The following is a 20,757-nucleotide window of genomic DNA, read 5'->3' as shown; positions in this document are numbered from 1 at the left end:
CTAAATATTTGCCAATATAAGGGACAAGCATCATGTGGGGAGATTTTATGTCACCATTCAATCACTCAAGAGGAAAGAGGGGAAATTTGAGGGGATTATACAGCGATATTAAATCAACAACAGAATGGGATGGATTCTTCTTGCCCCACAGTCACATGGCCGGCAGGGATCCCTGGGTGATGTGGCTTTCACAGGGGACAGGAGTGGGGCTGGCTATGGGGAAGGGGCTGGCAGTAGGGTCTGGGAATGTGACTAGCGGCGGGGGCTGCTGGGTTGGGCAGGGTGGGGGGGGAAGTAGCTGGGAGGGAAAACCTGGGGCTGGGCCGTCTCCATGGGGGACACTTGCTCCTCCCCCCCTTCCTGGCCCTTCCCAGGCCCCGTTGCCAGCAGAGAGTGGCCCCCCCAGCCCAGCCCAGAGGTGTCCCTGTCTCAGGGCCCCCCCAGCCTCTGCCCATTCACCCTCTGCCCAGCTCAGGAATCCCTCGGGGGAACCATTTCCCACCCGCACAAGGACAAATCCCTGCAGGTGGAAATGGGGGAAACCCCCCAAACCTGAGACCTGAACTGGCCACTGGCGAAGGGGAGAGAAAATGGGGCACAATCGGGGGGGGGGGGGACAGGGAACTTCTCAGGGGTTGGGGGGAGGGGGGGGTCACCCTGGGCGCTGCTCGTGGCTCTCTAGGAGAAAGGGGGCAGGACGGGGAGGAGGGGGTCCCCACGGGAGGGGCAGCGGTAAATCCGAGGGGATCTCAGCCCCCCCCTTTCTCTGCCCGCTCCTCGGGGGTCACCTGCCCCCCCCCCCGGCCATGTCCGGGCTGCACCGACATTTCCGCCCGCCCCACGCAGGGACCCCAGGGTTAATGAAGGTCTCTCCCGCCGCGATCTGCGCATGCCCAGAGCCCCACCGGCACCAACCCTTCTCCGGCCCGGGAGAGGCTCCAACGGCCCCGCGCGAGCCAGGCAGAGCCGCAGCGCCCAACGCTCCTTCGCAGCCCGGCTCTGGCTTCACCGCTAACATCACTTCCGCTTCCGGGAGAGTCAGTAACTACATCTCCCAGCCTGCCCCGGGGGCGCTTCCGCTTTCTCCAGCTCAGGGAAGGGAGGGTTCCAGCAGCTGTTACTGCGCATGCTCCGTGCGAGCCCCGCTGCGGGCGGGAGAACAAAGCTGCTGCTGCCGCCTCCGCGTGAGCCGGGCCCGGGCTGAGCCGCTGCTGCTCCCCGGGGGGGGGTCTGTGCGGGGGGGCCCGGCCGGGGAGGGTTTCTCCAGCTGGGCGCCGCCCCCCGGGCAGCCCCGGGCTCCGCCCGCCCCGGCCCCGCCCGGAGCCCCCGGGGAGTGAGAGACCCCGGGGGGGGGGCGCTGGGGGGGCGGGCACGTGACTCTGCCCCGGGGAACCCGGGAGAAGCCTCGGAGCCGCCTCGGCCCCAGCGGAGCCGCAGCAGGATCCGCCCCACGCTGGGATGGGGGGCCCGGCGGGGGGGGCATTAAATCGCTCTCCATAGCCCTGTGCTGCTCCCGGGCACTGCGCATGCTCAGTAGCAGCTGCTGAAGCCGCTGCCCTTCCCCCCGCCCGCATCAGCCGGAACGTTCAGCTGGGAGGGCGAGGGGCAGGGGCTGAGCAGGGAATTGATGGGGGGGGTCAGGCAGGTGGGGGCGGGGCTGTGGGGGCTAAAGGGAAGATCTGGGCGGGGGGGGAGTCGGGGTTGCAGGGGGCGGGGGTCATTGGGGCGGGACGTTTGAACTGTTTTGTGCAGCCAGGAAATTCCCGCGGGGGGGGGGCGGTGAGTTCACTGAATCCTGCCCTGTTTGGGCCCCGTCCTCCCACCTACAAAGTCTCTCCAGCTTTTCCCCTTTTCCCCCATTGTCACACGTGGCTAGAAAATCCAGGAGATCCTCCCCAATGATGAGCTCTCTAACCACCCCCGATTTCCCCTGGTCTCTCCATACTTCTCAAGTGTCCCTTTAAAATCTCTCCCATGGGGCAGCTTTCCCCCCCCCCACTTTATCTGCCGCGATTTGTCCTCATTTAGGTGGGAAATTGTTGCCCTGAGTCATTCCCCAGCACATGACAGCCCCTGGAGTGGGGATGGGAGGAGATGCCCGTTCTCTGCCAAGGCGGGGATGGAAAAGCACGTGTCCCCCATGGAGACTGCCCAGACCGGAGCTTCCCAATCCCACCCACTGACCCCAAACTACCAACACAGTTTCCCCCAGCCCTCAGTTGCCAGTCACCTGCCCGTCCCCCACTTCCGCCCGCTTCCTTTATCCAGGGAGCCTTCCAGCTCCCCCTCCCCCCTTAAATCAGCTCCTCCCAGGCTCCCTGCTGCCCATGTGAATGGTGGCAGTGGGGGGGAACCATCACTTTGTGTTTATATATTGGATAGTCTCATAAAATGGAGTCAAACAGTCTCCCTTTTCCCTCTAGTTATTTAATAGCAACATAAAATCCCCCTCAGATCTTGGTATTTTTCTCTCATGTTATCAATTGCTTAGCTTGTGGCTTGTTTTCTCTGCAAATCTCAAAGACTGATATAAAATACTCTAAACATTTGCCCAACTTTTCTTTAGTTGTCTAATTCTAAGTGAATATCCCCTGAGATTTTTTTCCTTGTCTCTCTCATGATAAAATACAAAGAAAATCTCAGATTGACACCTTTCCTCAGATTCTTGAACATGGATATAAAATGTTTGCAAATGTTGCCCATTTCCTCTTTATTCATTTATCAAATATTGATGTGAAACACTCAGATTTTGCCTCCTATCAACAACTGATATAAAATCCCTCTGATTTTCCACTTTCCTCTCTATAATTTGCAAAATGGATCCAAAATCTCTCAGATTTCCACCCTTTCTCTTTCATTTCTGAACGTTGCTCTCAAAGCTCAGGATTTCCCTCTTTCTGTGTCAATATCAAATGTTAGTTAAAAATCCTCTCGGGTTTGGGGCTGTTCCCCGTGTTCCTAAATCCCACCAACTTCTTCCTTCGAGGGAACCTGTTGCCCTGAGTTCTTCTCCATCCTGGATGTTGTAGGGAGTTAAATTGCCCAGAGATCATCTTTCCCGACTCCTTTGAGAATCATTTGTTCCCTCCTTTACCTCTGTTAAAATGTTTGCTGAAGAAAGAGACCAGCCAGATATTTAATACCCATCAAAGCCAGAGGCCTCCCCCTGTTTGGGGATCAGTGGTTCCCAGCTGGTAACGGGAGAGTTGGCTGGACCCTTTTCTTTACTCCAGCTGGCATGGGATGAGGAGGTCACTCTGAGTGCAGTGTGGGTCCAGAAGTATCCTAAACCCCATGACAAATGGTCTCTGTGATGTAGCCACCTCTGGGGTGGCTCCATGGTGACCATTATTTGCTAGTGACAGGGCATGGACATGTCTTACCTCTCTGCTGAAGGGCAGGCGGGGGTCCTAGGAGGGCAGTGGGGGAATCCCAGGAAGGCAGTGAGTTCCTAATTGGGGTCCCTCGCTGGTGGGTGCTCTTGGTGGGATTCCCAGCCTGGCAGTGAAGATCTGGTGGGGGTTCTCTGGCCGGTGGGGCTCTGAGGGGGTATCTAGGATCTCTCTGGCCAGGGATTCTGGGAGTTGGGTCCCAGGAAATATCTGGTGGGACCCTGGCTGGGGTGTTCTGGGTACTGGGGGTGTTGGGGGCCCCTGGATGGAGGCTCTGGGGGCTGCTACTAACCATGTTCCTTCTCTCTGATCAGCTTGTGCCAGAATCCTGGCTCCAAGCACTGCCCGACATTCCCTGGCCAGGCCCAGTCACTGTGATAACTTTCTAGCCACTTATCAAACACTGTGAGGTGAAATCACAGATTTTGCATTTCTCCCCTCTTGAAAACTGCAGGAACTTCCAGTTCCATTGGGAAAACTCCTGCCCGATTCCTTGTCCTAGATCTGGAGGGTGAGGGAAGTGGGAAGGAGTGCTACACTGTGGCACTATCTTCCACAGCATTCTGGACTCGTGAGCTCTCTCCTGCCGTCCATCACCCCCCTCTGACAAACAGAGGCTAAGGACACCATTCCTTAGCCAGCCTGGCTGATAGCTATTAATGGAGTTAGCCTCCATGGATTTATCCAGTTCTCTTTTAAACCCTGTTATATTCCTAGCCCTCACAACCTCCTCAGGCAAGGAGTCCCACAGGCTGAGTGTGCGTTGTGGGAAGAAATACTTCCTTTTGTTTGTTCTAAACCTGCTTCCTATTAATTTTCATTTGGTGATTCCTAGTCCTTGTGTTATGAGCAGTAAATAACACTTCCTTCTTCACTTTCTCCACGCCAGTGATGATTTTATAGACCTCTCTCATATCCCCCCTTTGTCTCTTTTCCAAGCTGAAAAGTCCCTGTCTTTTTAATCTCACCTCATACAGAAGTTGTTCCATACCCCTAATCATTTTTTTTGTTCTTTTCTGAACCTTTTCCAATTCCAATATATCTTCTTTGAGATGGGGAGACCACATCTGCACGCAGTATTCAAGATGTGGGTGTACTATGGATTTATAGAGAGGCAATATGACATTTTCTGTCTTATTATCTATCCCTTTCTTAATGACTCCCAAGTTCTTGTTTGCTTTTTGACAGCCACTGCACGTTGAGTGGATGTTTTCAGAGAACTATCCACAGTGACTCCAAAATCTCTCGAGTGGAAACATAATTTAGACCCCATAATTTTATGTATAGTTGAGATTGTTTTCCAATGAGCTGCACTATGTGTTATCCTGACATCTAGTACTGCTGAGATCCTGCAATCAGTGATATCCCTGCCCTTCCTGTTCCCTTTCTCCCCTGAACCCCACCAGCCCATAGTTACTGTTCCCAGCTTCCCCAGGACTCTCTCATTGTCTCTGGACCTGTCTGTCAGCAAGAAGCAGTGCCAGGGAGACTTGCCATCTCTAGAGACTTCGATTTCTGGGACATGGATTTACTTTCTATGTGTTCTAGGAGACTCTTTGAAATTGAGTGTCTGTGACATTAACCATAGTGCAATCTGGACTGTTGAACAGCTGTGAGACTCAGTTCCCAAGCTGGGGTGCCTTTTACACTGCTTTACTGTGAGAACAGCCACTCCTGGGCAGGTAACACACAGTCTCCAGCATGTAACTTGCTCCCAGCTACACAGTACTGAGTGCTGCTAGTCAGCAACTCTCGAATTACAGTACCCCACAAGAGAACCCCAGAAAATTCTCTGCTCCCAGACTTCTCCCAGAAATGTGCATCTTGCACTGTCCAGCACACTACTGAACAATGGGAGCTCATATGAAATCTGTCATTTCATCAGTGGAAAATGACATGTGCCAACCTTGTCATTCCAAATGGAGTTTCCAACACACTTGAATCCAAACACACTGGTTAGGTAAAACAATAAAACAAAATTGTTAACTGCCGGAAAAAAATCTTTTCAGTGGCTAAGGGTAATGAGGCATAAAAGTCAGAATTGTTTACAAAAGAAATGCAAAGATAAAACACAAATTAACGTTTAAGTTAACAAGCTAAAATGGATTCAAAGCAAATGTTTCTCTCTCCATGTGCTGAGACAGGCTGGCTTTCCTTTCAGCCAGGACTCCCCCGTAACCTGCCCCTGCCTCCCAAGTTCAGTTCTTCAGGATTTGTCATGGGCAGAGGGAAAGGGGAGAGAGAGAGTCCCAAGCATTTTCCTCACCTCTTTTTATAATTCAGTCCTTTCTATTAGAAACAACTTCAATTCTCAGCTGAGTCATGGTGACAGGCTGTCTGTTGGAGATATGAGTTTCAGGTCTCCCTCTGATAGAATGTAAATGTCTTCTTCACACCTTCCCCCTGCCAGCGAATTGCTGTTTGCCTTGCTGTCTCTGAGGAACTGGTCTGTGGGTGTTCCCAGAATTGTAACTTTTTGTAATATCCTACAGTAAAATCTCATAACTTTACATACAGTGTTGCTACACATTTTAACAGGAGGATAATATTCAGTAGATTATGTGATTTCAAGTGATACTTCACAAACCATACTGTGTACAAAATTGATCATAATTTTCCAGAAGAGTGAACATAGGATTACAGACTGACACAGGGCCTGTGTGTGTGTTCCCAGCAGATATGTGGATTTTTCAATCCCTCCTAAGCAAAGTGTTCTGCATCTTCAAGGACCTGGTTTACTAAGTGTGACACTGCATGGAATTGTGAGAGGCTTCCTATTATTATTACTTTGCAATTTTATCATATTGGTATTAATAATGAATTGTGCTAGATATGCCATGTTAGGTGTCAGGGAAAATGTTATAATTTTCCAAGTATGATCATTTTTTTTTGTTTGTATCACTTTTGTATTGTGAGATATAGATACGTAGGGTATATCTGTATTCCAGACTGTGGACTGTGTTTCTGGGTGACACCCTCAGATCTATTGGCATCAACAACACTGCCTAGCCTGTTTGATGGCCCGTCCAGGGTCATCAGCTGTACAATGAATCCATGGAAAGGATCAAGGGGATACACCGATTGAGTCAGCAAGACATGCCGGGGAATGCCTGTGTAACGAGAACGCCAAGGATTTTCCAGGCCTGTAACACTCGCTTCCTCCCCTCTGCAGAAACGGAGCCTTAGAGCAGCCCGGATCCAGCATGGGAGCTGAGACCCCACGGGGCCCTGGGAGCTGTAGTTCCTTGGCCAGCTCCCTGCCTTGGAGCAGGGAAGGAACTACATTTCCCAGCATTCCCTTGGCTGCTATCAACAGGAAAGGGAGGGGGGAAGCTGCGAGACTCCATGCGCTGCAGCTTGCTGTGGCTGGGGAGCTGGCTGCTAGAAGGGGGTGGCAGTGTGAATGGGGAACAAGTGTGCCCAAGGAGTAGACGGCTTTGGCCCAGGTAGCACCCTCAGAAGACTTCCCCAGACTGGCTTAGGGATGCTGGTGTGACCTCGCCTGGCAGCCCCCAAGGAAGGAACTGGGTGGACTAAATGGACAGTGTCCCCTTCTATCTGAAGCCTGGCAAGGGAGGTATGTGGATCCCACCAGAAGTTAAAATGGTAAGTAAGGGAGGGGAGGCTTTACTAGAGGACCTGGGCAGCTTCAGATACAGTACAGGAGGATTTCCACTTCTGAGCCATGAAAATAGAAATTGACTTTTTCCTTTCCAGATTTAGCTAATGTTCAGAAAGGGAATCTAGCGCCTGCCTTCCAGATTTGAACACCCTCAAAATTCAGAAGTGCTCAAGCTCAATTTGGGCAGCTGTTACTTCATTTCTCCCAAATCAAATATGCTGATCCACTGTCATTTGCTGTAGAAAAAGTAGGATAAAATTGAGCAACAAATGCTGGGGTCTTCCCAGTGCTCACTAGGGCTGGAATTGCTATTTTCAACAGCCATTACCATTTTTTTAAGTTTTGCTTGTTTAAAAGGAAGACAGTGATATTGCACTGGCAAATCCCCCATAGAAACAAAGAGTGGAACAAAAGAATAATAAAGGCACCTCAAGTTTTCCTCATTTATGTAGGACAGTCTTATAAGATGGATCCAGACATCTTCCAATCACACAAGCTGAAAATTATTCCACTTTACTGCAGTAACCATGCGGGAATCAGTCCTGTCTGTGTTCTGTGCACATCCAAAATCCCTGCTGAACTCAGAAGTGCCTTGCTTTTGTGACCATCTCACCTGATATGTTCAGCCCTTGTAAGGGAAGCAGGTTCACATTTAGTAATTGGGTGGGAAGCGTCTCAGAAAAAGTTAGGTGCTGTAGGAGGTGTTGCTTATTCACTAGTGTCACCTTCCTGTTACACTAGTAAACCAGTGCCGCACAGCAGGCACTTTGCTCCTGGAGTCTAGAATGGGGCCTTTGCGTCTATACACAGCCCATTAAAGACAATGAAAAGCCTCCCACTCACTTCAACAGGCTTTGGCCAGAACTGGTTATACACAGGGTAACCCCACTGTCTTCACAGGGTCCTGGTCTCACAGCGGAGGGGTGGGGCATGTGAGCTTGTTGCAGAGCTGCTGCTCCGGGATGGGAATCTCCTGGCACCCCAGCCTCCAAAATCATCCAGGCTTCACTTTCTGCACGACTAGGTGCTGGCTGAGGGGGGCATGGGAATTGGTGGCCTCTGCTGCAGGTGATGGGAATTGCAGGTATTTAAAGCCATGGCCTAGAGGAGGGAAGTGCCTAACTGCAGAGTCTGCAGCTGCCTAGGGCCAGGGCTGAGGATTCAGAGTCCCTAGTGCTGCCGTTGCAAGGTTCAAGCAATGCTGTGACTGGTGACATGGGGGGTACTGGAGACAAGGCTAGAGAAGGTCTGAATGAGGAAGGAGATAAATCTGTGGGGAGTTTCCTTGATCACTATGAAAGTTCTGCTCACTGTGGACACTGGTAAACCCACATGGGTGCACAGCTCAATAAGAAAACCCGGGGGCTGAGGGAGCTGTGTAGGGCAATGCATATAGTCATGGAGAGGTGTGTGATCAAAATGAAAAATGTCTCTGAGGTTCAGTAGCGGGTATCCTATGGCACCAATGGCACTGCCCCACCAGGCCCACACTCGGAGCCCACAGTGACTACATAGGGGCCTACAAATATGTTTGGTACCAGGACCCACAGAAGGTTAATCTGGTCCTGACTGCCTGAGCACTATTTCAGCCCCACATTTTTGGGTGGACCTCCCACAGTGGGAGCTGCAGAGCCCTCCCCCGCAAAACACACACCCACCCCATCCTACCTCCTGGTGTTGGGAGGGGAACAGGAGAAAGGACAAAAGAAGCAAGAGAAGAAGCGAAAGGAGGGAGGGATGGAGGAAAAGGTGAAACAAAAAGGACAAACCCTAATGTCCCCAGTGATTCTAAGGGACAAAATCCCAGGTGTGCAATAAAATTCTGCCTCCTTAAGCTCGTGTTTTCCATGCCTAGAATTCAACTCCCACCAGATGGATCAGACTGAACAGGTTTCAAACCTCCAGGAGGCTTTTACCTTCTAAAGAGGGACGGCTGTTTTCTAGTAAAATCACTAAAAGGGAAGGAGAAAACTCGAAAGAGGTTCCTCCTGGTGCTCACGTCCGTGAACCCGAATACTCTCTCAGTCCTCAAAGAGAGACCTGGAGAAGGAGACTTGCTGAAGCAAAGCCACAGGGGTCTCTGAGGTTTCCCTGGCCCCTCGCCCCTGTCCTGCCTGGCTGATGTCAGCATCTCTCTGTGAGGTCACCATCTCCCCACCACCTTGGACCGATAGTCTGAGGTCCTGCAAAAGGCCTTTGTGATGTCACTCCCACACCCCTCCCTTGCTGTGCCAATGTCCTGCCCCGGCCAGGCACTTTGGAGGTTTGAGCTACTCCCTGGGGATCACCCCACTCAAGGAGCTTTTCTGCAGAGCATCCTCAGATGTCTGAGCACATGAGTGCCATGGCAACGAACTGACACACGTGACACCAAAATGAGATCATTAATATACTAACCTAGAGGAGAAGGACACTGCAGCATTAGTAGGAGGGAACCCCCTACTGAACATGCATTACACCTGGCAGCGTCAGCAGAACATATCGGCTACACAACTAAAGAAAGGGATCTGCACGTGGCTGTAGACCAGTGGCTCCCAACAGGGTACCCACGAGCGCCTACTGCCCAGCAGGGGAGAGAAGCTGTGGCCCTGCGCCTGATGGGTACAGAGAACTCAGGCTGCAGGTGCCGGTGCTCTCTGTCCCTGGCAGGCGCGGGGCTGCAGCTTTTCTCCAGCTTCTCCAGGGCTGCAGCCTGCAGGCGCCGGTGCTCTCTGTCCCTGGCAGGTGCGGGGCTGCAGCTTTTCTCCAGCTTCTCCAGGGCTGCAGGCTGCGGGCGCCGGTGCTCTCTGTCCCTGGCAGGCGCGGGGCTGCAGCTTCTCTCCAGCTTCTCCGGGGCTGCAGGCGGCGGGGCTCGCTGTCCCAGGCAGGAGCGGGGCTGCAGCTTCTCTCCAGAGTCTCGGGGGCTGCAGCCTGCAGGCGCCGGTGCTCTCTGTCCCTGGCAGGTGCGGGGCTGCAGCTTCTCTCCAGCTTCTCTGGGGCTGCAGGCTGCGGGCGCCGGTGCACTCTGGCCCTGGCCGGCGGGGGGCTGCAGCTTCTCTCCAGCTTCTCCGGGGCTGCAGGCGCCGGTGCTCTCTGTCCCTGGCAGGCGCGGGGCTGCAGCTTCTCTCCAGCTTCTCCGGGGCTGCAGCCTGCGGGCGTCGGTGCTCTCTGTCCCTGGCAGGTGCAGGGCTGCAGCTTCTCTCCAGCTTCTCTGGGGCTGCAGGCTGCGGGCGCCGGTGCTCTCTGTCCCTGGCAGGTGCGGGGCTGCAGCTTCTCTCCAGCTTCTCCAGGGCTGCAGCCTGCGGACGCCGGTGCTCTCTGTCCCTGGCAGGCGCGGGGCTGCAGCTTCTCTCCAGCTTCTCCGGGGCTGCAGGCGCCGGTGCTCTCTGTCCCTGGCAGGCGCGGGGCTGCAGCTTCTCTCCAGCTTCTCCGGGGCTGCAGCCTGCGGGCGCCAGTGCTCTCTGTCCCTGGCAGGCGCGGGGCTGCAGCTTTTCTCCAGCTTCTCCGGGGCTGCGGGTGCCAGCGTTCTCTGTCCTTGGGAGGCGCGGGGCTGCGGCTTCGAAGCTGGAGAGAAGCTGCAGCCCAGCCCTGGCCGGGAACAGAGAACTCTGGGGCTGCAGGCTTCAGTCTATGTTAAAGGAAGGATAATCAATATATTTGGACCAGCAGTTCAGCAATGTTTTACTTTTTTAAAAATAAAGATGAAAACTGTTTATATTTATTTTGTAAAATATTTTGTAGATAAAAAAGAGCAAATTCACATGGGAAGGTGAAAGAGTAATTGCCGAATAATTTAGTTAATACCTTTTACATGTAAAATTACTGTTTTTATCTTATGGATTCATATATTATGTAATATTAAATGACTTTTTTTGTATATTTAACGTAAACAGAAAATAAGCCTTGAAAAATGGTTGGCGCCCGCCACACTCTTCTGAAAACATGAATGTGCTACTGGCCACAAAAAGGTTGGGAAGCACTGCTGTAGACAGATCAATGCAAAGCTCCACTCACTGCACAGCGGCCAGCAGAAAAGCGAACGTGTTCAGACACACAAGGAATGGGATGGAGAATAACACGGAACGTTTGTATATAAATCACGGGGGCAGCCTTGAATATCCTGGGCTCACCATGGCTACTACAGCACTGCACACGGGATATTTTAAATCTATCCTTGAGAACTGGGGAAGAAATAGGTCTAAAAAGAAATATTTGATAATGAGAGAAAAGCACCCAGTTCTGAAGAGATTTTATACTAAGTAAGCAGGGGCGGCTCTAGGCACCAGCAAAACAAGCTGGTGCCTAGGGCGGCAAAATCTAGGGGGCGTTTCCTGCCGCCGGGGGGGGGGGCGGCAGGCTGGGCCGGCGGACCTGCCGCAGTCATGCCTGCGGGGGTCCACCGGAGCCCCGGGAGGACCGGACCTACCGCAGGCATGACTGCGGCGAGGGCGCTCGTCCCGCGGCTCGGCTGGACCTCCCGCAGGCATGACTGCGGCAGCTCAAGCGGAGCTGCCGGACCCGCGAACCGTCCGCAGCCGCGGGAGGTCCAGCCGAGCCACGCGGGACCAGCGGTCCCTCTGCAGTCATGCCCGCGGGAGGTCCGCGGCTCCGGGGCGCCTCCCGCGCATGACTGCTTGGGGCGGCCAAAAACGTAGAGCCGCCCCTGTAAGTGACAGTAGTTGGACAGTGTGACGGGATTGTATATGGAAGTTCCATAAACAGACAGTAATAATTGCCCCCCCCACCCCCACCCTTCACAGGGGCAGCAGGGAGCCCTGTGGGGAGGTGCTTTAAGAGGGTACGTGAGGGGAGTATGGAGCAGGAAAACTCCCTGGCAGTGGGAAGGAGGCAGCAGCAGGGGGCGGGTGACTGGCAGCTGGGGCGCTGGGCGGGGCAGCAGCAGCAGGGAGGGGTGACTGGCAGCTGGGGCGCTGGGCAGTGGGGCAGCAGCGGGGCGGGGCGCTGGGCAGGGGCAGCAGCAGGAGCAGGGCGGGTGGGTGACAGGCAGCTGGGGCGCTGGGCGGTGGGGCAGCAGGGCGGGGTTGACTGGCAGCTGGGGGCGCTGGGCAGGGGCAGCAGCAGGACGGGTGGGTGACTGGCAGCTGGGGGCGCTGGGCAGGGGGCAGCAGCAGCAGGGCGCTGGGCAGGGGCAGCAGCAGGGTGGGCGGGTGACTGGCAGCTGGGGGCGCTGGGCAGGGGGCAGCAGCAGCAGGGCGGGGGGTGACTGGCAGCTGGGGGGACGCTGGGCAGGGGGGGCAGCAGCAGCAGGGCGGGGGGTGACTGGCAGCTGGGGGGGCGCTGGGAGGGGACAGCAGCGGGGGCAGCAGCAGCAGCGGGGCAGCAGCGGGGGCGCTGGGCGGTGGGGGCAGCAGGGCGGGGTGACTGGCAGCTGGGGGCGCTGGGCGGGGGCAGCAGGGCGGGCGGTGACTGGCAGCAGGGGGCGCTGGGCGGGGGCAGCAGGACCAGGGCGGGGGTGACTGGCAGCTGGGGCGCTGGGCGGGGCAGCAGCAGGGGTGATTGGCAGCTGGGGGCGCTGGGCGGGGCAGCAGCAGCGGGGTGGGGCGCTGGCGCCGCAGGCCCAGGCCGGTGGAACCTGGGGCCGGACAGGCTCCGGGGGGCACTTTCCCCTCCGGTCCCTTCCCGGCCTCGCTGCGGGCAGAGCCCGGCCCCGCCTCCCCCCCACAGGCCGCTGCGTCTCGGGCCCCGCGAGCTGCTCCCGGGGTCTCGGGCTCTGGCGCGAGGGGGACGCGCCCCGGCCGCGGGCACACGGGGAGGGGGACGAGGGGGCTCCGGGCGGGGCCGCTGCTCCTGGGGCGGTGACGGGGGCGGGGCGGGGTCTCTGCGAGGGGCGGGCATGAGATGGGGCCTCCCTTACCTGGGCGGCGGAGGGCAGAAGCGGCCCCGGGGCAGGCTGGGAGATGTAGTTCCCGACTCTCCCGGAAGCGGAAGTGACGTCGGCAGAGGGTCCGGAGCCGGGTTGTGAAGGAGCGTTGGGCGCTGGGGCTCTGCCTGGCTCGCGCGGGGCCGTTGGAGCCTCTCCCGGGCCGGAGAAGGGTTGGTGCCGGTGGAGCTCTGGGCATGCGCAGATCGCGGCCGGAGAGCCCTTCATTAACCCCCCGTGCCCGGCCCGGGCCCTGTCCCGCTGGAGCCGCCCTGGGGCCGCCCCGGGCTCCGCCCGCCCCGCTGCGGAGCTGCAGCCTCCAGGCCCCGGAGCGAGCCCCGGGGGCGGGGCCGGGCGGTGACTCTGCCCCAGTGCCCGGGGGGGACCCGGCATCTCGCAGCGCCGGGATCTGCTCCCTGGGGGGGGGGCAGCGCCCGCGGGGGGCTCGGAGCTGCTGCCCCCGCAGGAGCCCAGCGCCCCCCGGGCCCGGCCAGGCTCTGCCCTGGGGCTCCGCGGGGGGTGCCGGGGGGAGGGGCCCAGCCCCACTGGGGTCCCTGCGTGGGGCCGGGGTGAGACCGGGCTGGGGAGGGCGGGCGGGAAATGTCGGTGCAGCCCGGACATGGCCGGGGGCAGGTGACCCCGAGGAGCGGGAGAGAAAGGGGGCTGAGATCCTCGGATTTACCGCTGCCCCCTCCCGTGGGGACCCCCTCCCCGTACTGCCCCTTTCTCCCTAGAGAGCCACGAGCAGCGCCCAGGGTGACCCCTCCCCAACCCCTGAGAAGTTCCCTGTTCCTTCCCCGATTGTGCCCCATTTTCTCCCCTTCGCCAGTGGCCAGTTCAGGTCTCAGGTTTGGGGTTTCCCCATTTCCACCTGCAGGGATTTGTCCTTGTGCGGGTGGGAAATGGTTCCCCCGAGTGATTCCTGAGCTGGGCAGAGGGTGAATGGGCAGAGGCTGGGGGGGCCCTGAGACAGGGACACCTCTGGGCTGCGCTGGGGGGGGGGCCACTCTCTACTGGCAACGGGGCCTGGGAAGGGCCAGGAAGGGGAGGGAGGAGCAAGTGTCCCCCATGGAGACGGCCCAGCCCCAGGTTTCCCAGTCCAGTTACTCCCCAGCACCTGCTGGCCCTGTGAGTGTGAGGCAAGAAGAATCCATCTCATTCTGTTGTTGATTGAATATCCCTGTATAATCCCCTCCAATTTCCCCTCCTTTCTCTTGAACTGTTAAATGCTGACGTAAAATCTCCCAGATGTTGGTGCTTCTGTCTCACATTAGCAAATATTTAGTTTGTGCCCCATTTTCTCCTCAGTTCTGCAATACTGATATTGAATTCTCAAAAATCTTCCCGCTTTTCTCTCCAGGTGTGTGACTGAGATCAGGGCTCTTATCGTACTGAGCGTGGCCCTGTTCTGCCAGGTGCTGCAAAGACCCCAACTGAGATCTGGGCCCTGTTCTGCCAGGCGCTGAAGAGACCCCAGGTGAGATCAGACCCCACTGTTGTGCCAGGTAAAACTGAGACCTGGACCGAGATCACGGCCCCCCTTGTCGCAGGCAGCGAACAACTGCGACCCAAACCGCTGCCTCCATAGTGCTGGGCACTTCAGAGACCTTGACTGAGATCTGTGTCCCCGTTGAGTCTGGCACTGCACTGACCCCGACCCAGATCACGCCCCACCACTGTACTGGGCACTGCACAGACCCTGACAGAGATCCTGGCCCCACATTTTGCCAGATGCTGCAGGGGCCATAAACAAAATCCGGGACCCTGTAATGCCGGGAGTTGCAGAGTCCCCAACTGAGGTCAGGCCCCTGTTGTGCAGGGCTCTGCACAGACACTGACCAAGATCAGGGTCCCCATTGTGACAGGTGCTGCACAGACACCAAGGGTATCTCTACCCTGCCATTAAAAACCCCCAGCTGGCCCATGCCAGGTGACTCAGGCTCACGGACTCAGGCGAAGGGGCTGTTTAATTGCAGTGTAGGTGTCTGGGCTCGGGCTGGAGCCAGGCTGTAGGACCCTGCGAGGTGGGAGGGTGCCAGACCTTGGGCTGCAGCCCCAGCTGGAACATGGACACCACAATTAAACAGCCCCACAGCCTGAGCCGTGTGAGCCCAAGTCAGCGGGCACGGGCCAGCTGCCGGTGTCTGACTGCAGTGTGGACATGCCCACAGGGACAGAGAGACCTTGCCACAAAAAGCTCAAAGGCTAAATAGGCAATTATTCACAGCAATAAGATTTACAGATCCATTTGTGCACCAAAGTCCAGATAGCAGCATGTGTATGTGTGTAGTTTGGTTGGGGCTGGTGTAATTGTGCCCCCAGAAATATGTACATTTCCAGTAAAACCCCTCCTACACAGTACACCCAATTGTCCACCCCTTGCCATAGCCCATGGATCCTGCTCCTGCATAGTCATAGGAGAGGGGCACGGCCAAACATTTCCTTTGATGTGCACCATTTTTCACACCCCTCCATTGATTCCCAGTGAGCTCCTCCCCTTCTCATTATTCCCATAGGGCTTGTGGGGCCCACCTTAGTTGCCGTTCTATTTCCAGGCACCATAGTAGCCATTACCCAGGTGCTGGCCTCCCAGTTGAGCATTTTGCATTCCCACACACATCTTCCTCTCCCCCCAGGTCAGCCTTTTGAAGCCATCCCCCACCCACCTCATGCTAGCAGCAAGACCAACACCACAGACAAACATCACAAAACATAGATCCATTGTATTCTGGGTTATTCTTCCGCTGGCGCCAGCATGGTTGTAGAGTGTCTGAAAAACGAAAGAAACAATTTCCACCCCCCTGATGGGGACAGATTATTTCTTAATAATAATACCAATTCCTTTTACAAATGTCCTTGCTAATTGCAGGAAGAACAGAAGAATTACCTTCAGGCTGGCCTTATTTTGTTCTATAGTCAGGCTAGTGAATTACCCCACTCACTGACCATTTATGAAATTTATGAGGTGGCGTGCCTCAGTTTCCCACAGCTTCAGATTTCTGCTCTGTACACACACACACACGCTCCTTAGGGTTAACCTGTCCCCCTTATTTTCAGGCTTGACTTGTTTTTTCACCTCCCTTTTCTGGAGGGCCATAATCTGAGTCTTCTAGCAGCTTGTTTGCTGACCAGATGCATTCATTATTCTCAGGTTCTTTGTGCTGCAAATGGCAGTTTCCTCCTTCCCCCATCAGCTGGGTATTGCATCCACACAGAGTCTTTCTTGGCTTGCCTCTGGATTCAAAGCTATCAGCAGCTCAGAGACTGTTTCAAAAGGGACACATTTCACTTCCACCAGGGTTCTTATTACTGTTCACTTTCATCTTCTGCTCCAAAACACTGCTCCAAAGATCTGAAAAAGCAAGCACAATCTACTATGGCTCCTTTTGGAGCCCTAACAGGATTTTAATTAAGTACCATGTTTTGTTTGTATTTCTTTTACCCCTTTTCCAATATACACTGCACCCCCCACCACTTGCTAGTCACATTCCCAGACCCCACTGCCAGGCCCTCCCCAGTGATAGTGACTTTCTCACTCCAGCCCCACTCCTTTCTCCTGTGAAAAGACATCACCCAGGGCTCCCTGCCGGCCATGTGAGTGTGGGGCAAGAAGAATCCTTCCCATTCTGTTGTTGATTCAATGTCCTTGTATAATCCCCTCAAATTTCCCATCTTTTCTCTTGAGCCTTTAAATGGTGACACAAAATCTCCCAGCAGTTGGTGCTTCTCTTTTATATTGGCAAATATTTAGTTTGTGCCCCATTTTCTCCTCAGTTCTGAAATATTGATATCTAATGCTCAAAAATCTTCCCGCTTTTCTCTCCAGATGTGTGACTGAGATCAGGGCTCTTATCGTACTGAGCGTGGCCCTGTTCTGACAGCTGCTGCAGAGACCCCAACTGAGATCTGGGCCCTCTTCTGCCAGGCACTGAAGAGACCCCAGGTGAGATCAGACCCCACTGTTGTGCCAGGTAAAACTGAGACCTGGACCGAGATCACGGACCCCCTTGTCGCAGGCAGCAAACGACTGCGACCCAAACCGCTGCCTCCATAGTGCTGGGCACTTCAGAGACCTCGACTGAGATCTGTGTCCCCGTTGGGTCTGGCACTGCACTGACCCCGACCCAGATCACGTCGCACCACTGTACTGGCTGAAGGCCTTAGCCTGTCACAGTAAGAGAAGGCCATTCCACAGACAGTGATCTTTGATTCCTTCTTTTATAGCTCTATAACTAGCTAAGTGATAAGAATACACCTACATTCTTAAAGTACAGGCCTTTGCAGACAGGCCTGAATAGCTATAGCCTAACACTTGGTTCTGCCTCAGCACAAGGGGCTGGAGTTAGACGCCCTCTCCAGATCCCTTCCAGGCCTACATTGAAATAATTCTCTTTTGTGCTGTGTCCTGTTCTACGCTGAGCTGTTTTGCATGGTGCCATTTGGAACTGGGATTGCCCCATGTTGTGTTGCATAGTTTTATGGTGCATTGTTTTGCCTCAGCTTGTTTGGTGTCTGTGTTGTGTTGATTTGAGTTGACCTATTTTGCATTGTGTACTTTTGTCCTAAGGTGTGTTAGTTTGCATTGTGTTGCTTTCTTCTCCTTAGTATTGTGTCATTTTATGCTGTGCAATGTAGGTTTTTGTTTTATTGTTGTTGTTTTTTGAATGGCCTGACATCATGTTGTCGTGCGGTTTTTCTCTGTATGTTGATTTATATGTATATATCGCATAGCATCCTAGACATGTAGGGCTAGATAGGACCTCAAGATGTCATCAAGTCCAGCTCTCTCTGCCGAGGCAGGACCAAGTATCTGTAGATTGTCTCTGACAGAGCTTTGTCCTACTTGTTCTTAAAAACTTCCAGGGACAGAGACTCCCCAGCCCCCCTTGTAAGACTATTCCTGAGCTGACCTGCCTTAGCTCTGGGGACACCCACACAGATTGTATGGTGAGCAGCTCTGGAGAGAGAGGAGACCCCAGTGAGTGGCAGCTGGGGAAAGAGACTAAAGTTGGGAGGAGAAACATTGACGTGGCCAAGGTCACCCAGGCTGTCCGTGATGGAGCTAGAAATAGATCCCAGTTCTAGTGCCACCGTACTGCTGTTTTGGGCACTGAAGGTCTCTGCCACCCTGGTGTTTTAGGCACTGGTGCAAACCCTTAGTACAGACAGAATTTACACTAGTGCACTCTGATTGGTACTGGTGCACCATGTCCCTGTTTGAAGGCTTGCAGGAGATCGGGGATGGGGGTCAGTGACCTCCCTGAGTCCTGGGGCTGGCTGAACAGTGCAGCTGGTAAGAGAGGGGCAGCAGTGAGTGCTGGAGGTATGAGCCAGGAGCACAGCCCCACAGAACTGGACACTGACTTCTCCTGACCCAGGGGACACCCCCCAGCTGTGTGCAGGGACCGCAGCTGAGCTGCCTGCCAAGACAGCCTGTGCATCCATGGACAAAACACCTCTTCCTGCAGCCTAATACAATGGGGTCTGGGGACCTTTCCAAGCTGCGGGTGAAGGGACTCTGGCATTACCGGGGTCTGTTCCTGACTCTGTCCTTGACCTGCTTGGTGACCTTGGGGAAGTCACAGCCCTCTCTGTTTTCCTCCCCATTGTCTACTTGGATTGTGATCTCTTTGGGGCAAGGACTGTCCCTCTCTGTCTGTGCAGTGCCCAGCACAATGGGGCTGCTGATCTCAGTCAGGTTCTCTGCCATGTGCTGCACGATGGGGCCCTGATCTCCATCAGTGTCTGTGCAACGCAAGGCACAGCTTATAGACTCACAGACTTTAAGGGCAGAAGGTAGAGGTGTATTTCAGATGAGGTCTCATCGGTGCCTTGTATAACAGCACTAACCCTTTCATGTGTTTGCTGGAAATACGTCACCTGATGTATCCTAGGACTGCATTAACCTATTTCACGGCTGCATCACATTGGCAGCTCATAATTATCCTGTGATCAACCAATACAGCCAGGTCTTTCTCCTCCTCTGTCACTTCCAGTTGATTAATCCCAGCTTATTGCGAAATTATGCACTTGGGGACTAACAAGTCGAATTTGTGCACTATTGATTTTCATCCCATTTCTATTACTCCAGCTTTCAAGGACATGCAGATTTTCTTGTATGATTTTCCTGTCCTCCTCCATATTGGCAATCCCTCCCTGCTTTGCATCCAATTCCCACTTCTTGTGCCAAGATCACTAATAAAAGTGTTGAGTAAGATTGGTCCCAAGACTGATCTGAGGAACTGCACTAGTAACTCCCTCCAGCCTGACAACTCACTGTTCAATATGAGTCCCTTGTAGACTGCCCTTTAACCAATTCTTTCTTGACCTTTCAGTTCTCATATTAATCCCCATCGTCTCCAATATAATGAATAGTTTCCCATGTGGAACTGTATCAAAAGCCTTACTGACATCCAGATCAGGTTTCTGTGGCACGATCTACCTTTTGTAACACCATGTTTTATTTATTTATAGTGCTGAAGGCTGGGAGGAACTGTTAGCAGTAGGCTGAGAATGGCCATGTGGAGGTGGGGGAGGGAATGCGGCATTGGAGGTGTATGTGGGATTGTGTTTTGTAGGAGTCCATGTCTCTGCTCCCTATGGCTGTGGCACGTTCCGTACCAAAGCAGCACGTCAGCAGAGCAGACGCACACACCGTAGCTCTGCCTGGAACACGCAGCGTTCACTGCCAGACAGGCTGGGCGATTTTTCAGGGACCCAGCTTGATATGCCTGGCTGGGGTGGGTTCAGTCGGACGGGGGCCTGGGGCTCTGATAGTTTGCGATGTTCCTTTTTGCATAGTCAGTTCTTTCCAGTTATTGTTTTACCCCACCTATGCCAGGTGCCGCTCTCTTTGTAACTTGCTTCAGTTATTTCACTTCCAGTTTTTAAATGGGATCTAAGAATTGCAAAGCTGAATGAAAGATAAACAAACAGAACCATTTGAATGTTGGCCCAGAGCTGGTAGAACGGTACCTAGTGACGGTCGGCTGTAATGACCGGGTTCCCTACAGCATTTTCTGGTGGGGCGGATAAAGCAACGTCAAAGAGCCAAATGCGCGTTTGAGGGCGAAAGGGCTCGTCAGGTGTTTCCTGTCTAAGGAACATGTCACCGGCCAGGGCCTGCAGTCTGTCAGGAGAGGTGCGCTGGGGGGTATTTAGGAATCTCAAAATAAAAGGTGAAGACGGCTGGGTCACAATATCCAATGAAATCTTGCAAACAATTATACAAATGGACCCTACTGCTGTTAAAACAACATGGTATTAATACTGATTCAAAACTGAAATTAAAATTAGGAGAGAAACGCATGAGAAATGAACTGACACCTACTTACCATTTCTTAATGCCTAAAATTTTGACACTCCCTCACAGCATCTTTTTTTCAAAGCGATGCACAGCACACAGTCAAGTTGATGAATGGAAGCTCACCCATTATTGACTGCTTTGTGCTGCATGAGCATCTGATTAAGCACCTAATTACAACTGTACCACTGTAAGTGGAAAGGCATCAACCCAGCTTAGCTCCAAGGTGTTTAGATGTGAATGAAAAATTTCTAAATTAAATACATACACTGAAATGCCTCTACCCAGTCCTATTGACTTCTTCTCCAAAACCCCCCATGAGTTCTGGCCTCTTGGTCAACTCAGCTCCCAGTCCCACATCAGCTGTGCCCTCTCCCAACCTAACCCATTTCTACTGCAATTGTTCACCCTCCTCATCCAGGCAGGGGGTTGGCACTGCAGCCCCTAAGGTACCTGCGTTAATCACTGTCTCTCATACTGGGGCTATTTAGATTTCAGGGAACGATTCAGAATTACTGACTCTGGGAGGTGGGAGAGAGGAGAGGCTGAGAGAGCGTTTGCTCTAACGGCCACGTTCAAC

General features: G+C 54.1%; 1 pseudogene; it reads left to right on the top strand.

The window, feature by feature from the left end:
• Positions 1–20,757, top strand: part of LOC120381421 — a 429,094-nt pseudogene that overhangs the window by 83,235 nt on the left and 325,102 nt on the right.

The sequence above is a fragment of the Mauremys reevesii genome, linkage group 14 (assembly GCF_016161935.1).
Source record: "Mauremys reevesii isolate NIE-2019 linkage group 14, ASM1616193v1, whole genome shotgun sequence".
In the NCBI taxonomy this organism is placed as follows: domain Eukaryota; kingdom Metazoa; phylum Chordata; order Testudines; family Geoemydidae; genus Mauremys; species Mauremys reevesii.
The sequence above is the reverse complement of the archived record's forward strand: the minus strand, read 5'-3'. Positions and strand labels throughout refer to the sequence as shown.